Raw genomic sequence first — 19,937 nt, 5'->3', positions numbered from 1 at the left:
CCCTGTAATGAAACGTCTCCAGGTTGGCATTCCTAGACTCGTAAAACAATCAGAAACAGTGAAGGATATAATGGGCCATAGTAGCTCTTGTTCCACAGTGAGATCTAGTTTTGATTTTAATCCCTTAGTTTCTGTCCAGGTGATAAGATTTGAAAATCTCCCCTTTTTGGATCATAACGAGAAGTCTCCAAGTCTGCATTTCTAGAGTCGTAAAACAATTAGAAATGGTGAAGGAAATGATGGGCCATAGTAGCTCTTGTCTGACAGTGGGGTTTAATTTAGATTGTATTCAGTTAGACTGTGTCCAGTAACATGTGATTAGCATTGAAAACCTACCCCTTTTGGATTGTTTCATTTCTCCTGGCCTGATGGTGAAAGAGATCATAGACCCTAGTTGCTTATGTTGGAAGGTGAGATTTAGCTCCACTGAACCATATAAAGTTGCCTTCTTAAACAATGGCTTCATTGCTCTTATGGAAATAATATGACTTAATTCCTTATATTCTAAGGTAGCAATTTGTTAACACATCTCGCCCAACGTGGGTCTCGAACCCACGACCCTGAGATTAAGAGTATAATTCACCCTGTAATGAAAAGTCTTCAAGTCTGCATTCCGAGAGAGCTTTGCGGAAGCAAAGGGTGGACAGAGGGAAAGAGGGAACTCGCAAAGCTCTCTATCTCAATGTATGATATAAAATTTACCTTCTTAAACAAGAGAAAAATCATATCACTTTACCCTATAAGATTCAAGCAATCCACCCTGTAATGAAACGTCTCCAGGTTGGCATTCCTAGACTCGTAAAACAATCAGAAACAGTGAAGGATATAATGGGCCATAGTAGCTCTTGTTCCACAGTGAGATCTAGTTTTGATTTTAATCCCTTAGTTTCTGTCCAGGTGATAAGATTTGAAAATCTCCCCTTTTTGGATCATAACGAGAAGTCTCCAAGTCTGCATTTCTAGAGTCGTAAAACAATTAGAAATGGTGAAGGAAATGATGGGCCATAGTAGCTCTTGTCTGACAGTGGGGTTTAATTTAGATTGTATTCAGTTAGACTGTGTCCAGTAACATGTGATTAGCATTGAAAACCTACCCCTTTTGGATTGTTTCATTTCTCCTGGCCTGATGGTGAAAGAGATCATAGACCCTAGTTGCTTATGTTGGAAGGTGAGATTTAGCTCCACTTAACCATATAAAGTTGCCTTCTTAAACAATGGCTTCATTGCTCTTATGGAAATAATATGACTTAATTCCTTATATTCTAAGGTAGCAATTTGTTAACACATCTCGCCCAACGTGGGGCTCGAACCCACGACCCTGAGATTAAGAGTATAATTCACCCTGTAATGAAAAGTTTTCAAGTCTGCATTCCAGAGGGCTTTGCGGAAGCAAAGGGTGGACAGAGGGAAAGAGGGAACTCGCAAAGCTCTCTATCTTAATGTATGATATAAAATTTACCTTCTTAAACAAGAGAAAAATCATATCACTTTACCCTATAAGATTCAAGCAATCCACCCTGTAATGAAACGTCTCCAGGTTGGCATTCCTAGACTCGTAAAACAATCAGAAACAGTGAAGGATATAATGGGCCATAGTAGCTCTTGTTCCACAGTGAGATCTAGTTTTGATTTTAATCCCTTAGTTTCTGTCCAGGTGATAAGATTTGAAAATCTCCCCTTTTTGGATCATAACGAGAAGTCTCCAAGTCTGCATTTCTAGAGTCGTAAAACAATTAGAAATGGTGAAGGAAATGATGGGCCATAGTAGCTCTTGTCTGACAGTGGGGTTTAATTTAGATTGTATTCAGTTAGACTGTGTCCAGTAACATGTGATTAGCATTGAAAACCTACCCCTTTTGGATTGTTTCATTTCTCCTGGCCTGATGGTGAAAGAGATCATAGACCCTAGTTGCTTATGTTGGAAGGTGAGATTTAGCTCCACTGAACCATATAAAGTTGCCTTCTTAAACAATGGCTTCATTGCTCTTATGGAAATAATATGACTTAATTCCTTATATTCTAAGGTAGCAATTTGTTAACACATCTCGCCCAACATGGGGCTCGAACCCACGACCCTGAGATTAAGAGTATAATTCACCCTGTAATGAAAAGTCTCCAAGTCTGCATTTCTAGAGTCGTAAAACAATTAGAAATGGTGAAGGAAATGATGGGCCATAGTAGCTCTTGTCTGACAGTGGGGTTTAATTTAGATTGTATTCAGTTAGACTGTGTCCAGTAACATGTGATTAGCATTGAAAACCTACCCCTTTTGGATTGTTTCATTTCTCCTGGCCTGATGGTGAAAGAGATCATAGACCCTAGTTGCTTATGTTGGAAGGTGAGATTTAGCTCCACTTAACCATATAAAGTTGCCTTCTTAAACAATGGCTTCATTGCTCTTATGGAAATAATATGACTTAATTCCTTATATTCTAAGGTAGCAATTTGTTAACACATCTCGCCCAACGTGGGGCTCGAACCCACGACCCTGAGATTAAGAGTATAATTCACCCTGTAATGAAAAGTTTTCAAGTCTGCATTCCAGAGGGCTTTGCGGAAGCAAAGGGTGGACAGAGGGAAAGAGGGAACTCGCAAAGCTCTCTATCTTAATGTATGATATAAAATTTACCTTCTTAAACAAGAGAAAAATCATATCACTTTACCCTATAAGATTCAAGCAATCCAACCTGTAATGAAACGTCTCCAGGTTGGCATTCCTAGACTCGTAAAACAATCAGAAACAGTGAAGGATATAATGGGCCATAGTAGCTCTTGTTCCACAGTGAGATCTAGTTTTGATTTTAATCCCTTAGTTTCTGTCCAGGTGATAAGATTTGAAAATCTCCCCCTTTTGGATCATAACGAGAAGTCTCCAAGTCTGCATTTCTAGAGTCGTAAAACAATTAGAAATGGTGAAGGAAATGATGGGCCATAGTAGCTCTTGTCTGACAGTGGGGTTTAATTTAGATTGTATTCAGTTAGACTGTGTCCAGTAACATGTGATTAGCATTGAAAACCTACCCCTTTTGGATTGTTTCATTTCTCCTGGCCTGATGGTGAAAGAGATCATAGACCCTAGTTGCTTATGTTGGAAGGTGAGATTTAGCTAGACTGAAACATATAAAGTTGCATTCTTAAACAATGGCTTCATTGCTCTTATGGAAATAATATGACTTAATTCCTTATATTCTAAGGTAGCATTTTGTTAACATGTTCCCCTGCTAGGTTGTGTCCACTGGTTTATGGTTAGATTTGAAAATCTCCCTCTACTAAAATGTTTTGTAAGAATTCCTCAATCGTCTTACAACAATTAAATTGCTTGACACACTTTTCCAAAGAACTACACTCCTGTTTCTTCACCTTCTATGTTTTTCAAATATACAATCTGCTCTAATATATGGTGACTTTTATGATTCCCTAGGCCAAACGTAAGCACCTTCCTTCTTTTTTTATTTTTTTCAATAAAGGAGACATAAAATTACATATCTCGCCCAACGTGGGGCTCGAACCCACGACCCTGAGATTAAGAGTCTCATGCTCTACCGACTGAGCTAGCCGGGCTGATTCCTACATGCATTATGCTCTGACTTCGGATGCAAAGGGTGGATGGAGAGAGCTTGCAAAGCTCTCTATCTTGGTTTAACTATTTAATATAATATATAAATTTACCTTCTTAAACAAGAGAAAAATCAGATCACTTTACCCTATAGAACTCACCCTGTAATGAAAAGTCTTCAAGTCTGCATTCCGAGAGAGCTTTGCGGAAGCAAAGGGTGGACAGAGGGAAAGAGGGAACTCGCAAAGCTCTCTATCTTAATGTATGATATAAAATTTACCTTCTTAAACAAGAGAAAAATCATATCACTTTACCCTATAAGATTCAAGCAATCCACCCTGTAATGAAACGTCTCCAGGTTGGCATTCCTAGACTCGTAAAACAATCAGAAACAGTGAAGGATATAATGGGCCATAGTAGCTCTTGTTCCACAGTGAGATCTAGTTTTGATTTTAATCCCTTAGTTTCTGTCCAGGTGATAAGATTTGAAAATCTCCCCTTTTTGGATCATAACGAGAAGTCTCCAAGTCTGCATTTCTAGAGTCGTAAAACAATTAGAAATGGTGAAGGAAATGATGGGCCATAGTAGCTCTTGTCTGACAGTGGGGTTTAATTTAGATTGTATTCAGTTAGACTGTGTCCAGTAACATGTGATTAGCATTGAAAACCTACCCCTTTTGGATTGTTTCATTTCTCCTGGCCTGATGGTGAAAGAGATCATAGACCCTAGTTGCTTATGTTGGAAGGTGAGATTTAGCTAGACTGAAACATATAAAGTTGCATTCTTAAACAATGGCTTCATTGCTCTTATGGAAATAATATGACTTAATTCCTTATATTCTAAGGTAGCATTTTGTTAACATGTTCCCCTGCTAGGTTGTGTCCACTGGTTTATGGTTAGATTTGAAAATCTCCCTCTACTAAAATGTTTTGTAAGAATTCCTCAATCGTCTTACAACAATTAAATTGCTTGACACACTTTTCCAAAGAACTACACTCCTGTTTCTTCACCTTCTATGTTTTTCAAATATACAATCTGCTCTAATATATGGTGACTTTTATGATTCCCTAGGCCAAACGTAAGCACCTTCCTTCTTTTTTTATTTTTTTCAATAAAGGAGACATAAAATTACATATCTCGCCCAACGTGGGGCTCGAACCCACAACCCTGAGATTAAGAGTCTCATGCTCTACCGACTGAGCTAGCCGGGCTGATTCCTACATGCATTATGCTCTGACTTCGGATGCAAAGGGTGGATGGAGAGAGCTTGCAAAGCTCTCTATCTTGGTTTAACTATTTAATATAATATATAAATTTACCTTCTTAAACAAGAGAAAAATCAGATCACTTTACCCTATAGAACTCACCCTGTAATGAAAAGTCTTCAAGTCTGCATTCCAAGAGAGCTTTGCGGAAGCAAAGGGTGGACAGAGGGAAAGAGGGAACTCGCAAAGCTCTCTATCTCAATGTATGATATAAAATTTACCTTCTTAAACAAGAGAAAAATCATATCACTTTACCCTATAAGATTCAAGCAATCCACCCTGTAATGAAACGTCTCCAGGTTGGCATTCCTAGACTCGTAAAACAATCAGAAACAGTGAAGGATATAATGGGCCATAGTAGCTCTTGTTCCACAATGAGATCTAGTTTTGATTTTAATCCCTTAGTTTCTGTCCAGGTGATAAGATTTGAAAATCTCCCCTTTTTGGATCATAACGAGAAGTCTCCAAGTCTGCATTTCTAGAGTCGTAAAACAATTAGAAATGGTGAAGGAAATGATGGGCCATAGTAGCTCTTGTCTGACAGTGGGGTTTAATTTAGATTGTATTCAGTTAGACTGTGTCCAGTAACATGTGATTAGCATTGAAAACCTACCCCTTTTGGATTGTTTCATTTCTCCTGGCCTGATGGTGAAAGAGATCATAGACCCTAGTTGCTTATGTTGGAAGGTGAGATTTAGCTCCACTGAACCATATAAAGTTGCCTTCTTAAACAATGGCTTCATTGCTCTTATGGAAATAATATGACTTAATTCCTTATATTCTAAGGTAGCAATTTGTTAACACATCTCGCCCAACATGGGGCTCGAACCCACGACCCTGAGATTAAGAGTATAATTCACCCTGTAATGAAAAGTCTCCAAGTCTGCATTTCTAGAGTCGTAAAACAATTAGAAATGGTGAAGGAAATGATGGGCCATAGTAGCTCTTGTCTGACAGTGGGGTTTAATTTAGATTGTATTCAGTTAGACTGTGTCCAGTAACATGTGATTAGCATTGAAAACCTACCCCTTTTGGATTGTTTCATTTCTCCTGGCCTGATGGTGAAAGAGATCATAGACCCTAGTTGCTTATGTTGGAAGGTGAGATTTAGCTCCACTTAACCATATAAAGTTGCCTTCTTAAACAATGGCTTCATTGCTCTTATGGAAATAATATGACTTAATTCCTTATATTCTAAGGTAGCAATTTGTTAACACATCTCGCCCAACGTGGGGCTCGAACCCACGACCCTGAGATTAAGAGTATAATTCACCCTGTAATGAAAAGTTTTCAAGTCTGCATTCCAGAGGGCTTTGCGGAAGCAAAGGGTGGACAGAGGGAAAGAGGGAACTCGCAAAGCTCTCTATCTTAATGTATGATATAAAATTTACCTTCTTAAACAAGAGAAAAATCATATCACTTTACCCTATAAGATTCAAGCAATCCAACCTGTAATGAAACGTCTCCAGGTTGGCATTCCTAGACTCGTAAAACAATCAGAAACAGTGAAGGATATAATGGGCCATAGTAGCTCTTGTTCCACAGTGAGATCTAGTTTTGATTTTAATCCCTTAGTTTCTGTCCAGGTGATAAGATTTGAAAATCTCCCCCTTTTGGATCATAACGAGAAGTCTCCAAGTCTGCATTTCTAGAGTCGTAAAACAATTAGAAATGGTGAAGGAAATGATGGGCCATAGTAGCTCTTGTCTGACAGTGGGGTTTAATTTAGATTGTATTCAGTTAGACTGTGTCCAGTAACATGTGATTAGCATTGAAAACCTACCCCTTTTGGATTGTTTCATTTCTCCTGGCCTGATGGTGAAAGAGATCATAGACCCTAGTTGCTTATGTTGGAAGGTGAGATTTAGCTAGACTGAAACATATAAAGTTGCATTCTTAAACAATGGCTTCATTGCTCTTATGGAAATAATATGACTTAATTCCTTATATTCTAAGGTAGCATTTTGTTAACATGTTCCCCTGCTAGGTTGTGTCCACTGGTTTATGGTTAGATTTGAAAATCTCCCTCTACTAAAATGTTTTGTAAGAATTCCTCAATCGTCTTACAACAATTAAATTGCTTGACACACTTTTCCAAAGAACTACACTCCTGTTTCTTCACCTTCTATGTTTTTCAAATATACAATCTGCTCTAATATATGGTGACTTTTATGATTCCCTAGGCCAAACGTAAGCACCTTCCTTCTTTTTTTATTTTTTTCAATAAAGGAGACATAAAATTACATATCTCGCCCAGGCTCGAACCCACGACCCTGAGATTAAGAGTCTCATGCTCTACCGACTGAGCTAGCCGGGCTGATTCCTACATGCATTATGCTCTGACTTCGGATGCAAAGGGTGGATGGAGAGAGCTTGCAAAGCTCTCTATCTTGGTTTAACTATTTAATATAATATATAAATTTACCTTCTTAAACAAGAGAAAAATCAGATCACTTTACCCTATAGAACTCACCCTGTAATGAAAAGTCTTCAAGTCTGCATTCCGAGAGAGCTTTGCGGAAGCAAAGGGTGGACAGAGGGAAAGAGGGAACTCGCAAAGCTCTCTATCTTAATGTATGATATAAAATTTACCTTCTTAAACAAGAGAAAAATCATATCACTTTACCCTATAAGATTCAAGCAATCCACCCTGTAATGAAACGTCTCCAGGTTGGCATTCCTAGACTCGTAAAACAATCAGAAACAGTGAAGGATATAATGGGCCATAGTAGCTCTTGTTCCACAGTGAGATCTAGTTTTGATTTTAATCCCTTAGTTTCTGTCCAGGTGATAAGATTTGAAAATCTCCCCTTTTTGGATCATAACGAGAAGTCTCCAAGTCTGCATTTCTAGAGTCGTAAAACAATTAGAAATGGTGAAGGAAATGATGGGCCATAGTAGCTCTTGTCTGACAGTGGGGTTTAATTTAGATTGTATTCAGTTAGACTGTGTCCAGTAACATGTGATTAGCATTGAAAACCTACCCCTTTTGGATTGTTTCATTTCTCCTGGCCTGATGGTGAAAGAGATCATAGACCCTAGTTGCTTATGTTGGAAGGTGAGATTTAGCTAGACTGAAACATATAAAGTTGCATTCTTAAACAATGGCTTCATTGCTCTTATGGAAATAATATGACTTAATTCCTTATATTCTAAGGTAGCATTTTGTTAACATGTTCCCCTGCTAGGTTGTGTCCACTGGTTTATGGTTAGATTTGAAAATCTCCCTCTACTAAAATGTTTTGTAAGAATTCCTCAATCGTCTTACAACAATTAAATTGCTTGACACACTTTTCCAAAGAACTACACTCCTGTTTCTTCACCTTCTATGTTTTTCAAATATACAATCTGCTCTAATATATGGTGACTTTTATGATTCCCTAGGCCAAACGTAAGCACCTTCCTTCTTTTTTTATTTTTTTCAATAAAGGAGACATAAAATTACATATCTCGCCCAACGTGGGGCTCGAACCCACGACCCTGAGATTAAGAGTCTCATGCTCTACCGACTGAGCTAGCCGGGCTGATTCCTACATGCATTATGCTCTGACTTCGGATGCAAAGGGTGGATGGAGAGAGCTTGCAAAGCTCTCTATCTTGGTTTAACTATTTAATATAATATATAAATTTACCTTCTTAAACAAGAGAAAAATCAGATCACTTTACCCTATAGAACTCACCCTGTAATGAAAAGTCTTCAAGTCTGCATTCCAAGAGAGCTTTGCGGAAGCAAAGGGTGGACAGAGGGAAAGAGGGAACTCGCAAAGCTCTCTATCTCAATGTATGATATAAAATTTACCTTCTTAAACAAGAGAAAAATCATATCACTTTACCCTATAAGATTCAAGCAATCCACCCTGTAATGAAACGTCTCCAGGTTGGCATTCCTAGACTCGTAAAACAATCAGAAACAGTGAAGGATATAATGGGCCATAGTAGCTCTTGTTCCACAGTGAGATCTAGTTTTGATTTTAATCCCTTAGTTTCTGTCCAGGTGATAAGATTTGAAAAACTCCCCTTTTTGGATCATAACGAGAAGTCTCCAAGTCTGCATTTCTAGAGTCGTAAAACAATTAGAAATGGTGAAGGAAATGATGGGCCATAGTAGCTCTTGTCTGACAGTGGGGTTTAATTTAGATTGTATTCAGTTAGACTGTGTCCAGTAACATGTGATTAGCATTGAAAACCTACCCCTTTTGGATTGTTTCATTTCTCCTGGCCTGATGGTGAAAGAGATCATAGACCCTAGTTGCTTATGTTGGAAGGTGAGATTTAGCTCCACTTAACCATATAAAGTTGCCTTCTTAAACAATGGCTTCATTGCTCTTATGGAAATAATATGACTTAATTCCTTATATTCTAAGGTAGCAATTTGTTAACACATCTCGCCCAACGTGGGGCTCGAACCCACGACCCTGAGATTAAGAGTATAATTCACCCTGTAATGAAAAGTTTTCAAGTCTGCATTCCAGAGGGCTTTGCGGAAGCAAAGGGTGGACAGAGGGAAAGAGGGAACTCGCAAAGCTCTCTATCTTAATGTATGATATAAAATTTACCTTCTTAAACAAGAGAAAAATCATATCACTTTACCCTATAAGATTCAAGCAATCCAACCTGTAATGAAACGTCTCCAGGTTGGCATTCCTAGACTCGTAAAACAATCAGAAACAGTGAAGGATATAATGGGCCATAGTAGCTCTTGTTCCACAGTGAGATCTAGTTTTGATTTTAATCCCTTAGTTTCTGTCCAGGTGATAAGATTTGAAAATCTCCCCTTTTTGGATCATAACGAGAAGTCTCCAAGTCTGCATTTCTAGAGTCGTAAAACAATTAGAAATGGTGAAGGAAATGATGGGCCATAGTAGCTCTTGTCTGACAGTGGGGTTTAATTTAGATTGTATTCAGTTAGACTGTGTCCAGTAACATGTGATTAGCATTGAAAACCTACCCCTTTTGGATTGTTTCATTTCTCCTGGCCTGATGGTGAAAGAGATCATAGACCCTAGTTGCTTATGTTGGAAGGTGAGATTTAGCTCCACTGAACCATATAAAGTTGCCTTCTTAAACAATGGCTTCATTGCTCTTATGGAAATAATATGACTTAATTCCTTATATTCTAAGGTAGCAATTTGTTAACACATCTCGCCCAACGTGGGTCTCGAACCCACGACCCTGAGATTAAGAGTATAATTCACCCTGTAATGAAAAGTCTTCAAGTCTGCATTCCGAGAGAGCTTTGCGGAAGCAAAGGGTGGACAGAGGGAAAGAGGGAACTCGCAAAGCTCTCTATCTTAATGTATGATATAAAATTTACCTTCTTAAACAAGAGAAAAATCATATCACTTTACCCTATAAGATTCAAGCAATCCAACCTGTAATGAAACGTCTCCAGGTTGGCATTCCTAGACTCGTAAAACAATCAGAAACAGTGAAGGATATAATGGGCCATAGTAGCTCTTGTTCCACAGTGAGATCTAGTTTTGATTTTAATCCCTTAGTTTCTGTCCAGGTGATAAGATTTGAAAATCTCCCCTTTTTGGATCATAACGAGAAGTCTCCAAGTCTGCATTTCTAGAGTCGTAAAACAATTAGAAATGGTGAAGGAAATGATGGGCCATAGTAGCTCTTGTCTGACAGTGGGGTTTAATTTAGATTGTATTCAGTTAGACTGTGTCCAGTAACATGTGATTAGCATTGAAAACCTACCCCTTTTGGATTGTTTCATTTCTCCTGGCCTGATGGTGAAAGAGATCATAGACCCTAGTTGCTTATGTTGGAAGGTGAGATTTAGCTAGACTGAAACATATAAAGTTGCATTCTTAAACAATGGCTTCATTGCTCTTATGGAAATAATATGACTTAATTCCTTATATTCTAAGGTAGCATTTTGTTAACATGTTCCCCTGCTAGGTTGTGTCCACTGGTTTATGGTTAGATTTGAAAATCTCCCTCTACTAAAATGTTTTGTAAGAATTCCTCAATCGTCTTACAACAATTAAATTGCTTGACACACTTTTCCAAAGAACTACACTCCTGTTTCTTCACCTTCTATGTTTTTCAAATATACAATCTGCTCTAATATATGGTGACTTTTATGATTCCCTAGGCCAAACGTAAGCACCTTCCTTCTTTTTTTATTTTTTTCAATAAAGGAGACATAAAATTACATATCTCGCCCAACGTGGGGCTCGAACCCACGACCCTGAGATTAAGAGTCTCATGCTCTACCGACTGAGCTAGCCGGGCTGATTCCTACATGCATTATGCTCTGACTTCGGATGCAAAGGGTGGATGGAGAGAGCTTGCAAAGCTCTCTATCTTGGTTTAACTATTTAATATAATATATAAATTTACCTTCTTAAACAAGAGAAAAATCAGATCACTTTACCCTATAGAACTCACCCTGTAATGAAAAGTCTTCAAGTCTGCATTCCAAGAGAGCTTTGCGGAAGCAAAGGGTGGACAGAGGGAAAGAGGGAACTCGCAAAGCTCTCTATCTTAATGTATGATATAAAATTTACCTTCTTAAACAAGAGAAAAATCATATCACTTTACCCTATAAGATTCAAGCAATCCACCCTGTAATGAAACGTCTCCAGGTTGGCATTCCTAGACTCGTAAAACAATCAGAAACAGTGAAGGATATAATGGGCCATAGTAGCTCTTGTTCCACAGTGAGATCTAGTTTTGATTTTAATCCCTTAGTTTCTGTCCAGGTGATAAGATTTGAAAATCTCCCCTTTTTGGATCATAACGAGAAGTCTCCAAGTCTGCATTTCTAGAGTCGTAAAACAATTAGAAATGGTGAAGGAAATGATGGGCCATAGTAGCTCTTGTCTGACAGTGGGGTTTAATTTAGATTGTATTCAGTTAGACTGTGTCCAGTAACATGTGATTAGCATTGAAAACCTACCCCTTTTGGATTGTTTCATTTCTCCTGGCCTGATGGTGAAAGAGATCATAGACCCTAGTTGCTTATGTTGGAAGGTGAGATTTAGCTCCACTGAACCATATAAAGTTGCCTTCTTAAACAATGGCTTCATTGCTCTTATGGAAATAATATGACTTAATTCCTTATATTCTAAGGTAGCAATTTGTTAACACATCTCGCCCAACGTGGGTCTCGAACCCACGACCCTGAGATTAAGAGTATAATTCACCCTGTAATGAAAAGTCTTCAAGTCTGCATTCCGAGAGAGCTTTGCGGAAGCAAAGGGTGGACAGAGGGAAAGAGGGAACTCGCAAAGCTCTCTATCTCAATGTATGATATAAAATTTACCTTCTTAAACAAGAGAAAAATCATATCACTTTACCCTATAAGATTCAAGCAATCCACCCTGTAATGAAACGTCTCCAGGTTGGCATTCCTAGACTCGTAAAACAATCAGAAACAGTGAAGGATATAATGGGCCATAGTAGCTCTTGTTCCACAGTGAGATCTAGTTTTGATTTTAATCCCTTAGTTTCTGTCCAGGTGATAAGATTTGAAAATCTCCCCTTTTTGGATCATAACGAGAAGTCTCCAAGTCTGCATTTCTAGAGTCGTAAAACAATTAGAAATGGTGAAGGAAATGATGGGCCATAGTAGCTCTTGTCTGACAGTGGGGTTTAATTTAGATTGTATTCAGTTAGACTGTGTCCAGTAACATGTGATTAGCATTGAAAACCTACCCCTTTTGGATTGTTTCATTTCTCCTGGCCTGATGGTGAAAGAGATCATAGACCCTAGTTGCTTATGTTGGAAGGTGAGATTTAGCTCCACTGAACCATATAAAGTTGCCTTCTTAAACAATGGCTTCATTGCTCTTATGGAAATAATATGACTTAATTCCTTATATTCTAAGGTAGCAATTTGTTAACACATCTCGCCCAACGTGGGGCTCGAACCCACGACCCTGAGATTAAGAGTATAATTCACCCTGTAATGAAAAGTTTTCAAGTCTGCATTCCAGAGGGCTTTGCGGAAGCAAAGGGTGGACAGAGGGAAAGAGGGAACTCGCAAAGCTCTCTATCTTAATGTATGATATAAAATTTACCTTCTTAAACAAGAGAAAAATCATATCACTTTACCCTATAAGATTCAAGCAATCCACCCTGTAATGAAACGTCTCCAGGTTGGCATTCCTAGACTCGTAAAACAATCAGAAACAGTGAAGGATATAATGGGCCATAGTAGCTCTTGTTCCACAGTGAGATCTAGTTTTGATTTTAATCCCTTAGTTTCTGTCCAGGTGATAAGATTTGAAAATCTCCCCTTTTTGGATCATAACGAGAAGTCTCCAAGTCTGCATTTCTAGAGTCGTAAAACAATTAGAAATGGTGAAGGAAATGATGGGCCATAGTAGCTCTTGTCTGACAGTGGGGTTTAATTTAGATTGTATTCAGTTAGACTGTGTCCAGTAACATGTGATTAGCATTGAAAACCTACCCCTTTTGGATTGTTTCATTTCTCCTGGCCTGATGGTGAAAGAGATCATAGACCCTAGTTGCTTATGTTGGAAGGTGAGATTTAGCTCCACTGAACCATATAAAGTTGCCTTCTTAAACAATGGCTTCATTGCTCTTATGGAAATAATATGACTTAATTCCTTATATTCTAAGGTAGCAATTTGTTAACACATCTCGCCCAACATGGGGCTCGAACCCACGACCCTGAGATTAAGAGTATAATTCACCCTGTAATGAAAAGTCTTCAAGTCTGCATTCCGAGAGAGCTTTGCGGAAGCAAAGGGTGGACAGAGGGAAAGAGGGAACTCGCAAAGCTCTCTATCTCAATGTATGATATAAAATTTACCTTCTTAAACAAGAGAAAAATCATATCACTTTACCCTATAAGATTCAAGCAATCCACCCTGTAATAAAACGTCTCCAGGTTGGCATTCCTAGACTCGTAAAACAATCAGAAACAGTGAAGGATATAATGGGCCATAGTAGCTCTTGTTCCACAGTGAGATCTAGTTTTGATTTTAATCCCTTAGTTTCTGTCCAGGTGATAAGATTTGAAAATCTCCCCTTTTTGGATCATAACGAGAAGTCTCCAAATCTGCATTTCTAGAGTCGTAAAACAATTAGAAATGGTGAAGGAAATGATGGGCCATAGTAGCTCTTGTCTGACAGTGGGGTTTAATTTAGATTGTATTCAGTTAGACTGTGTCCAGTAACATGTGATTAGCATTGAAAACCTACCCCTTTTGGATTGTTTCATTTCTCCTGGCCTGATGGTGAAAGAGATCATAGACCCTAGTTGCTTATGTTGGAAGGTGAGATTTAGCTCCACTGAACCATATAAAGTTGCCTTCTTAAACAATGGCTTCATTGCTCTTATGGAAATAATATGACTTAATTCCTTATATTCTAAGGTAGCAATTTGTTAACACATCTCGCCCAACGTGGGGCTCGAACCCACGACCCTGAGATTAAGAGTATAATTCACCCTGTAATGAAAAGTCTTCAAGTCTGCATTCCGAGAGAGCTTTGCGGAAGCAAAGGGTGGACAGAGGGAAAGAGGGAACTCGCAAAGCTCTCTATCTTAATGTATGATATAAAATTTACCTTCTTAAACAAGAGAAAAACCATATCACTTTACCCTATAAGATTCAAGCAATCCAACCTGTAATGAAACGTCTCCAGGTTGGCATTCCTAGACTCGTAAAACAATCAGAAACAGTGAAGGATATAATGGGCCATAGTAGCTCTTGTTCCACAGTGAGATCTAGTTTTGATTTTAATCCCTTAGTTTCTGTCCAGGTGATAAGATTTGAAAATCTCCCCTTTTTGGATCATAACGAGAAGTCTCCAAGTCTGCATTTCTAGAGTCGTAAAACAATTAGAAATGGTGAAGGAAATGATGGGCCATAGTAGCTCTTGTCTGACAGTGGGGTTTAATTTAGATTGTATTCAGTTAGACTGTGTCCAGTAACATGTGATTAGCATTGAAAACCTACCCCTTTTGGATTGTTTCATTTCTCCTGGCCTGATGGTGAAAGAGATCATAGACCCTAGTTGCTTATGTTGGAAGGTGAGATTTAGCTCCACTGAACCATATAAAGTTGCCTTCTTAAACAATGGCTTCATTGCTCTTGTGGAAATAATATGACTTAATTCCTTATATTCTAAGGTAGCAATTTGTTAACACATCTCGCCCAACGTGGGGCTCGAACCCACGACCCTGAGATTAAGAGTATAATTCACCCTGTAATGAAAAGTCTTCAAGTCTGCATTCCGAGAGAGCTTTGCGGAAGCAAAGGGTGGACAGAGGGAAAGAGGGAACTCGCAAAGCTCTCTATCTCAATGTATGATATAAAATTTACCTTCTTAAACAAGAGAAAAATCATATCACTTTACCCTATAAGATTCAAGCAATCCACCCTGTAATAAAACGTCTCCAGGTTGGCATTCCTAGACTCGTAAAACAATCAGAAACAGTGAAGGATATAATGGGCCATAGTAGCTCTTGTTCCACAGTGAGATCTAGTTTTGATTTTAATCCCTTAGTTTCTGTCCAGGTGATAAGATTTGAAAATCTCCCCTTTTTGGATCATAACGAGAAGTCTCCAAGTCTGCATTTCTAGAGTCGTAAAACAATTAGAAATGGTGAAGGAAATGATGGGCCATAGTAGCTCTTGTCTGACAGTGGGGTTTAATTTAGATTGTATTCAGTTAGATTGTGTCCAGTAACATGTGATTAGCATTGAAAACCTACCCCTTTTGGATTGTTTCATTTCTCCTGGCCTGATGGTGAAAGAGATCATAGACCCTAGTTGCTTATGTTGGAAGGTGAGATTTAGCTCCACTGAACCATATAAAGTTGCCTTCTTAAACAATGGCTTCATTGCTCTTATGGAAATAATATGACTTAATTCCTTATATTCTAAGGTAGCAATTTGTTAACACATCTCGCCCAACGTGGGGCTCGAACCCACGACCCTGAGATTAAGAGTATAATTCACCCTGTAATGAAAAGTCTTCAAGTCTGCATTCCGAGAGAGCTTTGCGGAAGCAAAGGGTGGACAGAGGGAAAGAGGGAACTCGCAAAGCTCTCTATCTTAATGTATGATATAAAATTTACCTTCTTAAACAAGAGAAAAACCATATCACTTTACCCTATAAGATTCAAGCAATCCAACCTGTAATGAAACGTCTCCAGGTTGGCATTCCTAGACTCGTAAAACAATCAGAAACAGTGAAGGATATAATGGGCCATAGTAGCTCTTGTTCCACAGTGAGATCTAGTTTTGATTTTAATCCCTTAGTTTCTGTCCAGGTGATAAGATTTGAAAATCTCCCCTTTTTGGATCATAACGAGAAGTCTCCAAGTCTGCATTTCTAGAGTCGTAAAACAATTAGAAATGGTGAAGGAAATGATGGGCCATAGTAGCTCTTGTCTGACAGTGGGGTTTAATTTAGATTGTATTCAGTTAGACTGTGTCCAGTAACATGTGATTAGCATTGAAAACCTACCCCTTTTGGATTGTTTCATTTCTCCTGGCCTGATGGTGAAAGAGATCATAGACCCTAGTTGCTTATGTTGGAAGGTGAGATTTAGCTCCACTGAAACATATAAAGTTGCATTCTTAAACAATGGCTTCATTGCTCTTGTGGAAATAATATGACTTAATTCCTTATATTCTAAGGTAGCATTTTGTTAACATGTTCCCCTGCTAGGTTGTGTCCACTGGTTTATGGTTAGATTTGAAAATCTCCCTCTACTAAAATGTTTTGTAAGAATTCCTCAATCGTCTTACAACAATTAAATTGCTTGACACACTTTTCCAAATAACTACACTCCTGTTTCTTCACCTTCTATGTTTTTCAAATATACAATCTGCTCTAATATATGGTGACTTTTATGATTCCCTAGGCCAAACGTAAGCACCTTCCTTCTTTTTTTATTTTTTTCAATAAAGGAGACATAAAATTACATATCTCGCCCAACATGGGGCTCGAACCCACGACCCTGAGATTAAGAGTCTCATGCTCTACCGACTGAGCTAGCCGGGCTGATTCCTACATGCATTATGCTCTGACTTCGGATGCAAAGGGTGGATGGAGAGAGCTTGCAAAGCTCTCTATCTTGGTTTAACTATTTAATATAATATATAAATTTACCTTCTTAAACAAGAGAAAAATCAGATCACTTTACCCTATAGAACTCACCCTGTAATGAAAAGTCTTCAAGTCTGCATTCCGAGAGAGCTTTGCGGAAGCAAAGGGTGGACAGAGGGAAAGAGGGAACTCGCAAAGCTCTCTATCTTAATGTATGATATAAAATTTACCTTCTTAAACAAGAGAAAAATCATATCACTTTACCCTATAAGATTCAAGCAATCCACCCTGTAATGAAACGTCTCCAGGTTGGCATTCCTAGACTCGTAAAACAATCAGAAACAGTGAAGGATATAATGGGCCATAGTAGCTCTTGTTCCACAGTGAGATCTAGTTTTGATTTTAATCCCTTAGTTTCTGTCCAGGTGATAAGATTTGAAAATCTCCCCTTTTTGGATCATAACGAGAAGTCTCCAAGTCTGCATTTCTAGAGTCGTAAAACAATTAGAAATGGTGAAGGAAATGATGGGCCATAGTAGCTCTTGTCTGACAGTGGGGTTTAATTTAGATTGTATTCAGTTAGACTGTGTCCAGTAACATGTGATTAGCATTGAAAATCTACCCCTTTTGGATTGTTTCATTTCTCCTGGCCTGATGGTGAAAGAGATCATAGACCCTAGTTGCTTATGTTGGAAGGTGAGATTTAGCTCCACTGAACCATATAAAGTTGCCTTCTTAAACAATGGCTTCATTGCTCTTATGGAAATAATATGACTTAATTCCTTATATTCTAAGGTAGCAATTTGTTAACACATCTCGCCCAACGTGGGTCTCGAACCCACGACCCTGAGATTAAGAGTATAATTCACCCTATAATGAAAAGTCTTCAAGTCTGCATTCCGAGAGAGCTTTGCGGAAGCAAAGGGTGGACAGAGGGAAAGAGGGAACTCGCAAAGCTCTCTATCTCAATGTATGATATAAAATTTACCTTCTTAAACAAGAGAAAAATCCTATCACTTTACCCTATAAGATTCAAGCAATCCACCCTGTAATAAAACGTCTCCAGGTTGGCATTCCTAGACTCGTAAAACAATCAGAAACAGTGAAGGATATAATGGGCCATAGTAGCTCTTGTTCCACAGTGAGATCTAGTTTTGATTTTAATCCCTTAGTTTCTGTCCAGGTGATAAGATTTGAAAATCTCCCCTTTTTGGATCATAACGAGAAGTCTCCAAGTCTGCATTTCTAGAGTCGTAAAACAATTAGAAATGGTGAAGGAAATGATGGGCCATAGTAGCTCTTGTCTGACAGTGGGGTTTAATTTAGATTGTATTCAGTTAGACTGTGTCCAGTAACATGTGATTAGCATTGAAAACCTACCCCTTTTGGATTGTTTCATTTCTCCTGGCCTGATGGTGAAAGAGATCATAGACCCTAGTTGCTTATGTTGGAAGGTGAGATTTAGCTCCACTGAACCATATAAAGTTGCCTTCTTAAACAATGGCTTCATTGCTCTTATGGAAATAATATGACTTAATTCCTTATATTCTAAGGTAGCAATTTGTTAACACATCTCGCCCAACGTGGGGCTCGAACCCACGACCCTGAGATTAAGAGTATAATTCACCCTGTAATGAAAAGTCTTCAAGTCTGCATTCCGAGAGAGCTTTGCGGAAGCAAAGGGTGGACAGAGGGAAAGAGGGAACTCGCAAAGCTCTCTATCTTAATGTATGATATAAAATTTACCTTCTTAAACAAGAGAAAAACCATATCACTTTACCCTATAAGATTCAAGCAATCCAACCTGTAATGAAACGTCTCCAGGTTGGCATTCCTAGACTCGTAAAACAATCAGAAACAGTGAAGGATATAATGGGCCATAGTAGCTCTTGTTCCACAGTGAGATCTAGTTTTGATTTTAATCCCTTAGTTTCTGTCCAGGTGATAAGATTTGAAAATCTCCCCTTTTTGGATCATAACAAGAAGTCTCCAAGTCTGCATTTCTAGAGTCGTAAAACAATTAGAAATGGTGAAGGAAATGATGGGCCATAGTAGCTCTTGTCTGACAGTGGGGTTTAATTTAGATTGTATTCAGTTAGACTGTGTCCAGTAACATGTGATTAGCATTGAAAACCTTCCCCTTTTGGATTGTTTCATTTCTCCTGGCCTGATGGTGAAAGAGATCATAGACCCTAGTTGCTTATGTTGGAAGGTGAGATTTAGCTAGACTGAAACATATAACGTTGCATTCTTAAACAATGGCTTCATTGCTCTTATGGAAATAATATGACTTAATTCCTTATATTCTAAGGTAGCATTTTGTTAACATGTTCCCCTGCTAGGTTGTGTCCACTGGTTTATGGTTAGATTTGAAAATCTCCCTCTACTAAAATGTTTTGTAAGAATTCCTCAATCGTCTTACAACAATTAAATTGCTTGACACACTTTTCCAAAGAACTACACTCCTGTTTCTTCACCTTCTATGTTTTTCAAATATACAATCTGCTCTAATATATGGTGACTTTTATGATTCCCTAGGCCAAACGTAAGCACCTTCCTTCTTTTTTTATTTTTTTCAATAAAGGAGACATAAAATTACATATCTCGCCCAACGTGGGGCTCGAACCCACGACCCTGAGATTAAGAGTCTCATGCTCTACCGACTGAGCTAGCCGGGCTGATTCCTACATGCATTATGCTCTGACTTCGGATGCAAAGGGTGGATGGAGAGAGCTTGCAAAGCTCTCTATCTTGGTTTAACTATTTAATATAATATATAAATTTACCTTCTTAAACAAGAGAAAAATCTGATCACTTTACCCTATAGAACTCACCCTGTAATGAAAAGTCTTCAAGTCTGCATTCCGAGAGAGCTTTGCGGAAGCAAAGGGTGGACAGAGGGAAAGAGGGAACTCGCAAAGCTCTCTATCTTAATGTATGATATAAAATTTACCTTCTTAAACAAGAGAAAAATCATATCACTTTACCCTATAAGATTCAAGCAATCCAACCTGTAATGTAACGTCTCCAGGTTGGCATTCCTAGACTCGTAAAACAATCAGAAACAGTG

The 19,937-nt window shown here is 38.5% G+C and overlaps 6 non-coding genes across 6 annotated transcripts; all 6 read right to left on the bottom strand.

Moving 5' to 3' along the window:
* Positions 1 to 3,488: 3,488 nt before the first annotated feature.
* On the bottom strand, positions 3,489 to 3,561 carry TRNAK-CUU (transfer RNA lysine (anticodon CUU)). Its single transcript has one exon. It is a non-coding gene; the product is annotated as a tRNA-Lys (tRNA).
* Positions 3,562 to 4,695: 1,134 nt separating this feature from the next.
* Positions 4,696 to 4,768, bottom strand: TRNAK-CUU (transfer RNA lysine (anticodon CUU)). Its single transcript has one exon. It is a non-coding gene; the product is annotated as a tRNA-Lys (tRNA).
* A 3,505-nt stretch (positions 4,769 to 8,273) lies between these two features.
* Positions 8,274 to 8,346, bottom strand: TRNAK-CUU (transfer RNA lysine (anticodon CUU)). The gene has a single exon. It is a non-coding gene; the product is annotated as a tRNA-Lys (tRNA).
* A 2,649-nt stretch (positions 8,347 to 10,995) lies between these two features.
* TRNAK-CUU (transfer RNA lysine (anticodon CUU)) lies at positions 10,996 to 11,068 on the bottom strand. Its single transcript has one exon. It is a non-coding gene; the product is annotated as a tRNA-Lys (tRNA).
* Positions 11,069 to 16,749: 5,681 nt separating this feature from the next.
* TRNAK-CUU (transfer RNA lysine (anticodon CUU)) lies at positions 16,750 to 16,822 on the bottom strand. The gene has a single exon. It is a non-coding gene; the product is annotated as a tRNA-Lys (tRNA).
* A 2,650-nt stretch (positions 16,823 to 19,472) lies between these two features.
* On the bottom strand, positions 19,473 to 19,545 carry TRNAK-CUU (transfer RNA lysine (anticodon CUU)). Its single transcript has one exon. It is a non-coding gene; the product is annotated as a tRNA-Lys (tRNA).
* Between the last annotated feature and the right edge of the window lie 392 nt (positions 19,546 to 19,937).

This window comes from Pelobates fuscus, chromosome 2, assembly GCF_036172605.1.
Source record: "Pelobates fuscus isolate aPelFus1 chromosome 2, aPelFus1.pri, whole genome shotgun sequence".
Taxonomy (NCBI): domain Eukaryota; kingdom Metazoa; phylum Chordata; class Amphibia; order Anura; family Pelobatidae; genus Pelobates; species Pelobates fuscus.
Note: the sequence above shows the minus strand (reverse complement) of the source record. Positions and strands in the feature narration are given on the sequence as shown.